Source organism: Chiloscyllium plagiosum, chromosome 20 (assembly GCF_004010195.1).
Source record: "Chiloscyllium plagiosum isolate BGI_BamShark_2017 chromosome 20, ASM401019v2, whole genome shotgun sequence".
Classification (NCBI taxonomy): Eukaryota; Metazoa; Chordata; class Chondrichthyes; order Orectolobiformes; family Hemiscylliidae; genus Chiloscyllium; species Chiloscyllium plagiosum.
Window position 1 is genome coordinate 20,937,309 of NC_057729.1, and position 9,184 is coordinate 20,946,492.

A 9,184-nucleotide genomic window follows, 5' to 3' on the forward strand; every position below is an offset into this window, starting at 1 on the left:
ACAGGAGTCAAACGACAACACCATGTTCTTCTCAGCCTGTAACACATTATCAATGAGCATGAGCATCTTGCCATGACATTCCTTACGCCTGCACATCTCGCTTTTAACAACCACCAAACCTGAAACAGAGCATTGTTTGCAGCAAACTGCCCAGCCTTCAGGACAACATTGTATAACCCTGTCATGGCAACCACTGCAAGATGTGTCAGAGTGTCGACACAGATACCAGCATTACACATAGGGACACCACTTGTGCATGCAGCAGGTACTCATGTGACTCACCCAATGTTGTCTATCTCATACATTGCAGGCAAGGATGCCCCGAGGCATGGTACATTGGTAAGACCAAGCAGACACTACGACATTGGATGAATGGAACCGTGTACCAATCACCAGACTGGGATGTTCCCTCCTGGTCGGTGAACACTTCAGCAGCCAGGGACATTGAGCGTTGGATCTTCGGGTGACCATCCTCCAAGGTGGACTTCGAGACAAGCAACAACACAAAGTAGCCGAGCAGAGGCTGATAGCCAAGTTCGATACCCATGAGGATGGCCTCAACCAAGACCTTTGGTTTGTGTCAAAGTACAGGCGACCTCACTGCACTATACACTCTCTCTCTCTCTCACACACACACTTACACAACTCACACCCATACACACACTCTCTCACAGGCTTATGCACTGTTACACTCACACACACACACTTTACCAAGCTCGCACACACACAAACACACACTCTCTCACGTGCACTCACAATCAGACGCACACACTTACTCTCTCACTCTCTGTCTTTCCCTCTCTCTCATGCACACACACCCACACATACATAAGTCCATGGGGTGAATTTGTATTTGCAAATACATTCTATTTTGATCAAAAAATGCACAATCTGCAGGCAGTCAGTCCATGTAATATTTTGTAAATTCCACTTTGGAAATAGAACCAGTCTGACTCAAGATTGGGGATACAGACAGACTCTAATGTCACACCTTTAATGAATTGTCTGCGCTAAGATGTCAACTTATTTTAAAAAACCTTAAGTTATCTTGAGAATGTGACTTAAAAGAATTTCTGGACTTATATATTAATGAACTGAAACCTGCAACCCATTCTAAAAGACGAAAGACTTAACAACAATCTAGTTTTGTTCAATATATCATTTTAGCTATATGACACTGTAATCTTTTGCTATAAATTCTGTGTCTAATGGTCCTGCTCCACAACTGCCTGTTGATGGAGCAGTCTCCGAAAGCTGCTGCTTCCAACTAAACCTGTTGGACTATAACCTGGTGTTGTGTGATTTTTAACTTTGTCCACCCCAGTTCAACACCCACTCCTCCACATCCTGATTCCACTCCACAGATGCTGCCAGACTGCTGAGCTTTTTCACAATTTTCTTCCTTTTGTGTGTGTGTGAATCTCACTGTTGGTCTCTGTCCTGACTAATTAAGCACGTTAGGCAGAGAAAATTGCACCTCATTAAACTATAAAATGGCATGTAATGTTGATTCTACATTGTTTGATTGTATAGCTCCCAAATTGTCTGTTGATTCTGTTAAGTTCACGAATGGTAACATACACGATGAATTCTGATAAGGTGTCATGTGGACTGTAAGGTCATCCAGTACTTTAGTGAAGATTTAAAGAAAGATAAAGACAAGACAGAAACAGGAACTTGTGTGGCAGGGTGAGTAATTCTGGATAGTGTCCAGTGTAATGTACTGTGAGATTATTGTGACTGTCCTGTCATCTGAGATTCAGTCATTCACTGTAGCGTACTTTGAGGAATGACTCACTGACATATAGGGTACATTGCGAAACAGCCTAGACAAGCCCAAACCAGAGTCAAATCTTTTCCAATCCCATCCTTTAAATTTCTCTGTTAATGAATGAATCAAACTTATTTAGCAGCCTGACAATGAATATTTACCTAGCAGCAATCATAATATAGTTCAATGTTCTGTGTGAAAGGAACAAAACTGAAACCACTTGTAAGGTTCTTTATTTATGTAACAAATACTTCAATAGGATGAGACAGAGACTATGCACAGTCAGCTGGGGAAATCTATTAATGTGCAGTTTGATGGAAGATCAGTGGAAGATGTTCAGGAATAGCATTTGAATCGTATAATCCCTACAGTGTGGAAACAGGCCATTTCGCCGAACAAGTCCACACTGCCCTCCGAAGAGTAACATACCCAGGTCCATTTCCCTACTATTCTACATTTCCTCTGACTAATGCACCCAGCCTATACAACCCTGAATACTATGGGCAATGTAACATGGCCAATTCACCTAACCTGTGCATCTTTGGACTGTGGGAGGAAACCATTTAATGTGATACAGACCAGTAATACAGGAGGCAATAACTATAATTATCAGAAAGTCATCCATACAAGGGGTAAGCAACTTTATAAAAAGCTGAAAGTAAAACATACAGGTGTAAATCATGCAGCTATTGGCAAATAGAAAAGATGTAATGAAGAAACATGGCAAAACATGATACAAGCTATGTACAGCAAGGGAGCGCAAAAAAAGGTATCAAAATCAACACAAAATATTTTTACTATGAGGAAAAAGAAGCTGGTCAGGAGCAAAGTGCTCTCTTTGTAAGTGGTAAGGAAAATAAGGTGCATGCTGAATAGTTCGTTTCTGGCAGTATTCACAGAAAACATCCTTTAGGCCAAAATGCTAGTCGTCCCAAGAAAATTACAATTAACCAACAGCAGGAACTCAACACAAAATTAAATTAAGCACACAAAAATAATGAAGGAAGTTGTAATATTCTAAATAGCAACAATTTTTCACTAACCTTTAACCAAGAACATTGTTTAAAAGTGAGTTTGATTTCCTGATGCACCCAGTTCAGATCCATCCCATGGTCGGGTCTTGCACTGGGAATAAACAACTGGGGGATTTTGACATGCTTACAATTTAGGTGAAAGGTGGTAGATGGAATTCAATGCAGCAAAGTGCAAAGTTTAGAAGCAAAAGGACAAGACAAGACATAAGTATATAGCAAATAATATGCATTGAAAATGAAAGAAAAATCTGATGTTAAGTTGTATTCAAATCAATATTGAACCACGACAGAGGTAACACTGTAAATTGTTGGTGACACTACGCTTAAAAATGTTATGTACAGTAAAGGATATTCTAATTATTCAAATGATTCAGAAAATGGCTCAGGAATAATTAAAGAGATGAACAGGTTTAATTATGATGAGGTATTCTGTAACTTCAGCAAACTTTCATGGAAAAGGTTTTGAAGAGTTGGTATGATTGCTGTTTTAGGATTGTGGAGGGACCAGATATTGTAAATCATGGCAAGTCGTTTCTCCACATTCAGAACAGCAGGATTAGAGAATCCAATTTGTACTTGAAGAATACTAAGTTCAAAACTAATCAATGTTATGTTACTGAAGGTCTGACAGGTTAATCTGCAATACATTTTCCCTAGAGTTATGTTATATGAGTAATTTGAGACAGGATATCTGGCAAGTGGAGCAGGTGCTTTGGATCCCTGAAACCTAAATGTTTTCCACCAATACATAGTCTAACGTTTCATGTATCAATCTTTGTCAAATAATTGATAGAGATTGATTTTAAAAATTTTGCAAATATGTCAATATCAGGAAGCAACTTAGATGTTTCTTCTAGCAATTCCTATGTTCATGTACAAAGTTGGGAACTTATTTGAATAAATGGTACATGTGTCTGCAGCTTGGAAGATTCTGAATCCTTATTAACAGATCCATTTTGGTTAATTTTAAGTATTTATACATTAGGTAATAGATTAGATTAGATTAGATTAGATTAGATTAGATTACTTACAGTGTGGAAACAGGCCCTTCGGCCCAACAAGTCCACACCGCCCCGCCGAAGCGCAACCCACCCATACCCCTGCATTTACCCCTTACCTAACCGTATGGTCAATTTAGCATGGCCAATTTACCTGACCTGCACATCTTTGGACTAGTTGTATCTCCTTTACAAACTGAAAACCGAAGTGACTTTTGGATTTTTTATTGAAATTGTTTGTTCAGAAAGTTACTTCAAGAAGCAAAATTTCCAGAATCAGCCTAATTATTATTTTGGTGGAGAGCTGAGAGAGCCACGAGTTGGGATGCCCACTTGTAGCAGTGGTGAGGAATACAAAGTGCTGTAAGGGTGAGGCCTTGAGCACATGCAGGCTGCTGCCTCAGACATTGAAGTTCCTCAGAATGACTGTGCTCCTTTTAAATATTGTCAATTATTAAGTCCTCTTCTTTGTGCTATAGTGGCATTAGACAAAAAGAACATGTTCTGGAGATGATACCATCATAATTATTGCTAGGTTAGTAATCTGGAGTCCCTAGTAAAGTTTAGGAGATCTTAGTTCGATTCCTGCCATGGCAAATGATGAAATTTAAATTCAATCAAGAGTCTAATGATGACCATGAAATCATTGTTAGATTTACATCTGGTTTACTAATGCCCTTTAGAAAACGAAAAGGCACAGTGGTTCAGTGGTTAGCACTGCTGCATCACAGCGCCAGGGACCCAGCTTCGCTTCCACCCTCAGATGACCCTTTGGGTGGAGTTTGCACATTTTCCCAGTGTCCATGGGGGTTTCCTGCACGTGCTCTGGTTTCCTCCCAAAGTCCAAAGATGTGCAAATTTGTTGGATTGGCAAAATGCAAGGTTAGAGGGATAGGATAGGGAGGTGGGTCTGGGTGGGATGCTCTTTGGAGGGGCAGTGTTGATTTAACGGGCTGAATGACCTGCTTCCACACCAGAGGGATTTTATGAAACTGCTTTCCTTATTTGTCTGGTCTACATGTGAGTCCAGACCCACAGCACTTAGCTGCCCAAGGTTTGCGTAAAGATTTGTACCTTGGGTGCCAGGTGCCGTTCTTGTGGATATGTTCACCGAGCTGGGAAGTTGGCTTGCAGATGTTTCATCCCCTGTCTAGGTGACATCTTCAGTGCTTTGGAGCCTCCTGTGAAGCCCTGCTGTACTGTCTCTTTTAGAATTTATTTGGTTCTGTTCCTGCTGCTTCCGGTTGCTGGTTCCAGTTGTTTGCTGTAGTGTCTGGTATATTGGGTCTAGGTCTCTGGGCTATTGAGATGGATAACAAATGTTGGCTTGTCCAGTGACGCCCACATCCCAAGAGTGATTTTTTTCTAAAATATTGCTGTCCTGGTATTCAGCTTTCATGTAGAAGTGATGAGGAACATGCAATATTGGGCATCATACTGCTACTTCATCTTAAGGATTATTAGCTGCCATTTCTACCACCTCCAGCAGATGCCACCACTTGGCACATATTCCCCTCCCCTCCCTTGTCAGCATTCAGCTGGGATTGTCCCTCTGGGACACTCTGGTCCACTTCACCTCCCCTCCCAACACCTCGCCACAGCCCCACTGTAACTTCCTATGCAGTCGTAGAGCGTGTAACACCTGCCTGTTTAGCTCCTCCCACCTCACTACCCAAGGCCCCAGACACACGTTCCAGGTGAAACAGCCATTTACCTGCACTTCACTCAATTTAGTCTACTGTATTCACTGCTCATGGTGTGGTCTCCTCTACACTGGGGAGATGAAACACACAGTGGGTGACCACTTTGCAGAGTATTGACATTCTGCCCGCAAAAATAACCTTGACCAGAACTATACACAGTACTCCAAGTGCGACCACACCAGAGTTTTGCACAGCTGCAGCATAACCTCTTAGCTCCGAAACTCAATCCCTCTACCGATTAAAGCTAATACAACGTATGCCTTCTTAACAACCTTATCAACCTGGGCGGCAACTTTCAGTGATCTATGTACATGGACACCGAGATCTCTCTGCGCATCTACACTACCAAGAATCTTACCATTAGCCCAGTACTCTTTATTCCTTTTGCTCCTTCCAAAGTCAATCACCTCATACTTTTCTGCATTTGCCACCGCTCAACCCATCTCTGCAGCTTATCTATGTCCCTCTGTAACCTGCAACATCCTTCTGCCCTATCCACAACAATGTTGCCTGGCACTTCAACACAATACTGTGTTACCTGGTCAATCTGTCTCAGGCTTGCTGCATTGCTGTAGCGAAGCTCAACACAAGCTCAAAGAACCATGTTTCAATTTCCACTGAAAACTCTGCAGCCTTCAGGACTCAATGTCGAGCTCAATAACTTTGGGGCCTGAACATGTTCTTCCACATCCTTTATCCATCCCCATACCCCAAGCCTCATCGTCACATGGCTGCTTTTAGCATTGCCAACCTATTTTCACTTATGGTCCCATTTGCAGCTCTTCATTCTCTTTGGTTTACTATAATCCATCCTTTTGTCTGCCTGTCTTTCTATTCCTCTGGACTCCATTTGTATCTTTTCAATTACTCCTTTACTGCACTCAGTTCTGAAAAAGGGTCACTGGACTTAAAATGTTAACTACTTTCTCACCATAAATGCTGCCAGACCTGCTGAGTTTACTCAGTAATATCTATTTCATGTTTCAGATTCCCAACATTTGAAATTCTTTGTTTTATTTTGTTAAATCGTTATGAGCTCTAGTTTTAAGTATTATTGCAAATAACAAGTTTACAATCTTGTTATATTTTGGGATTCTCTGTTTGATTTAAGGTGACATGGACAAGTGAAAGAGACTATGTGACCTACTCATAATTCTGCTTGATAACAAACCTGGTGGTTTGGTTATTATGAGGACAACAAGACACAGATTGATTACTGCAAAGAAATGGTGCAAGATGTTCATTTCTGTAGACAATGACAACAGCATCTGTAGTGATTGAGTAAACATTTTCTGCAAGTCACACAGAGGTGTGTTAGGAATGTTAGGTTCGATAAATAGTTATACTTTCATGTGTCTATTTAAGTTCAACATGGTATGCAGTTAAGGGTTTAAAGGAGACTTAATTAGAATTTCTATATACTGGGATTGTGCAATTTCTTCTGCCATGGATGTCGGCTTTGAGGAGGGAAATGACCATTACAAGTCATTGTCATATTAGTTTATAGGGTTTTTCCGAAGATGTCTGTGATTTTGAAAGAGTGAAAGCAGCCAGATTCTATTGTTTATCAAATTGCGTACATTAAGAGCTTGTACTTGGATCAAAGAGATCAAGTTTTTGAGGACTTAAACAAAGCAGAAAAATGTTCCTGGATTTGGCTAGAGTGATGAATCACCAAGACAACCCTTGTCATTAAAGTCAGTTCAGATTAGAAGTTAGCCAGCTAAAAAATGTAAAAAGGAAGCAAAATCAGGAGCTGAACAGGTAAGTTCTCCTATAACACAATGGTTGCATTCTTGTACAACCCTGCATTATAGAAAAAGTGCACTTTAGAAACAGCGCTTAAGGTATTGGTGATGTAATCGCTTTACAGCCAACACGCATTTTAAAAGTTCATGATTTAGAAATAATGTCCCCAATTCATCAATCACATTCCAGCACATTTGCATTAATGAAACACACTTTATAGCAGAATGATCTGTAGCTTTGAATTGGTTCCTAAGAATGACCACTTAAGGGAGACAGTAAAGTATTAATATGGATGGGGATTTTCACACAGTTAAAAAGCTAAATAGAAGAAAGATTAATTGAGTGTGTAAGATGTCAACAGAAGAGATATGAAAATGAGTCACATTTAAAATGTTAACTCTGTTTCTGTCTCCACAGGAGTTGCCAGACCTGCCGAATTTCTCCAGTACTCCCTGTTTTCTTTCAGATCTCCAGCATCTGCAATATTTTGCTTTTGTTTGAGTGTTCAAACAACGTTATTCTTAGTTTGTTTATTTCAAGAAAAATCTTAAAACATGAAATCTGGTTGTGTTCCTTCCAGTCAGATGGTAGAAGATTGGTTTTAAAAAGAGAATTGATCTGTACAGAGTTCATAATAACATGCTCACCCATATTTGCTCTTGCATATCGTCATAATTTCCAGTGCAAAATCCCAGAGGTGATGACCTTTGGCCAGATGCCAAGTGAAAAGTTACTATCTTCATTGCCTGCCACATCTACCTCACTTAAAATAAGGTAGAACAGGCACAGAAAACATTGCCTTTATGACTGAAGCCTTTGTAGCTCAATTTAGCAAAGAATAATTTAAATTTATTGCAATGAAATAGTATTAGACATCAGACCCAGATGGAAGTAATCAATAATTAATTATTCTAATGTAGAAGAGAACAGGGTTAATTATAGGGATTTTGTTTTGCTTTCTTTCATACTTTACCGGTGATCATTCTACCTTAAGACACACAACATATGACAAAAATGTTAACTTGTCTGAACATGTGGATCAAAAATCCTTCTCTGTGGTAAATGGTGCCATCTATTGGCCAAGTTTAAAATTGTGAACACAAAGTTTTGTTTTTGGAAGGGATAACAATCAGTTGTTTGGAGGATATTTGAAGCAAATCAAAGAAAAATATAGTTAACACTAAATAGTCAAAAATCATTCAAAGCAAATGTACTTAACACCAAATAATCAAAAATCATTCATATTTTCTCAATAATTTTTATTTTACTGTCCTGTGACATGTTTTTGCCAATATATTTCACAAAGCAGAAAGTATATGAGATATAAATAGCAAGTAACTAAAATATAATTTAAGTATGATGCAGGGATGACAGAAGCCTATTCACTGTGGCTGCAATTCGTAAACAGCTTTATGCCAAAAGTAGTGACTGTGAATATTTACCACCAATCCTATGATGTTCCATTGAGGCATGGAAAAAAGCAAATGCTGAGCCAAAGATGGAGAGATTCTGGAGAAGAGCCCAGGTGCAAAGATAAAGACACAAGTTATCAGAACCACATTGAGTAATATGAATGAGGAATGTAATTGAAATGCCACCTTACTTTCCATGAACAGGACATAGCGTCATAGAATCATAGAGATGTACAGCATGGAAACAGGTCCTTCGGTCCAACCCGTCCATGCCAACCAGATATCCCAACCCAATCTAGTCCCACCTGCCAGCACCCGGCCCATATCCCTCCAAATCCTTTCTGTTCATATACCCATCCAAATGCCTCTTAAATGTTGCAATTGTACCAGCCTCCACCACTTCCTCTGGTAGCTCATTCCATACACGTACCACCCTCTGTGACATGGTTCCTAATTACCAATGTTCCTGCACATATAATACCTTGTGTAGTGGTATGATCATGCATAGGTAATATTG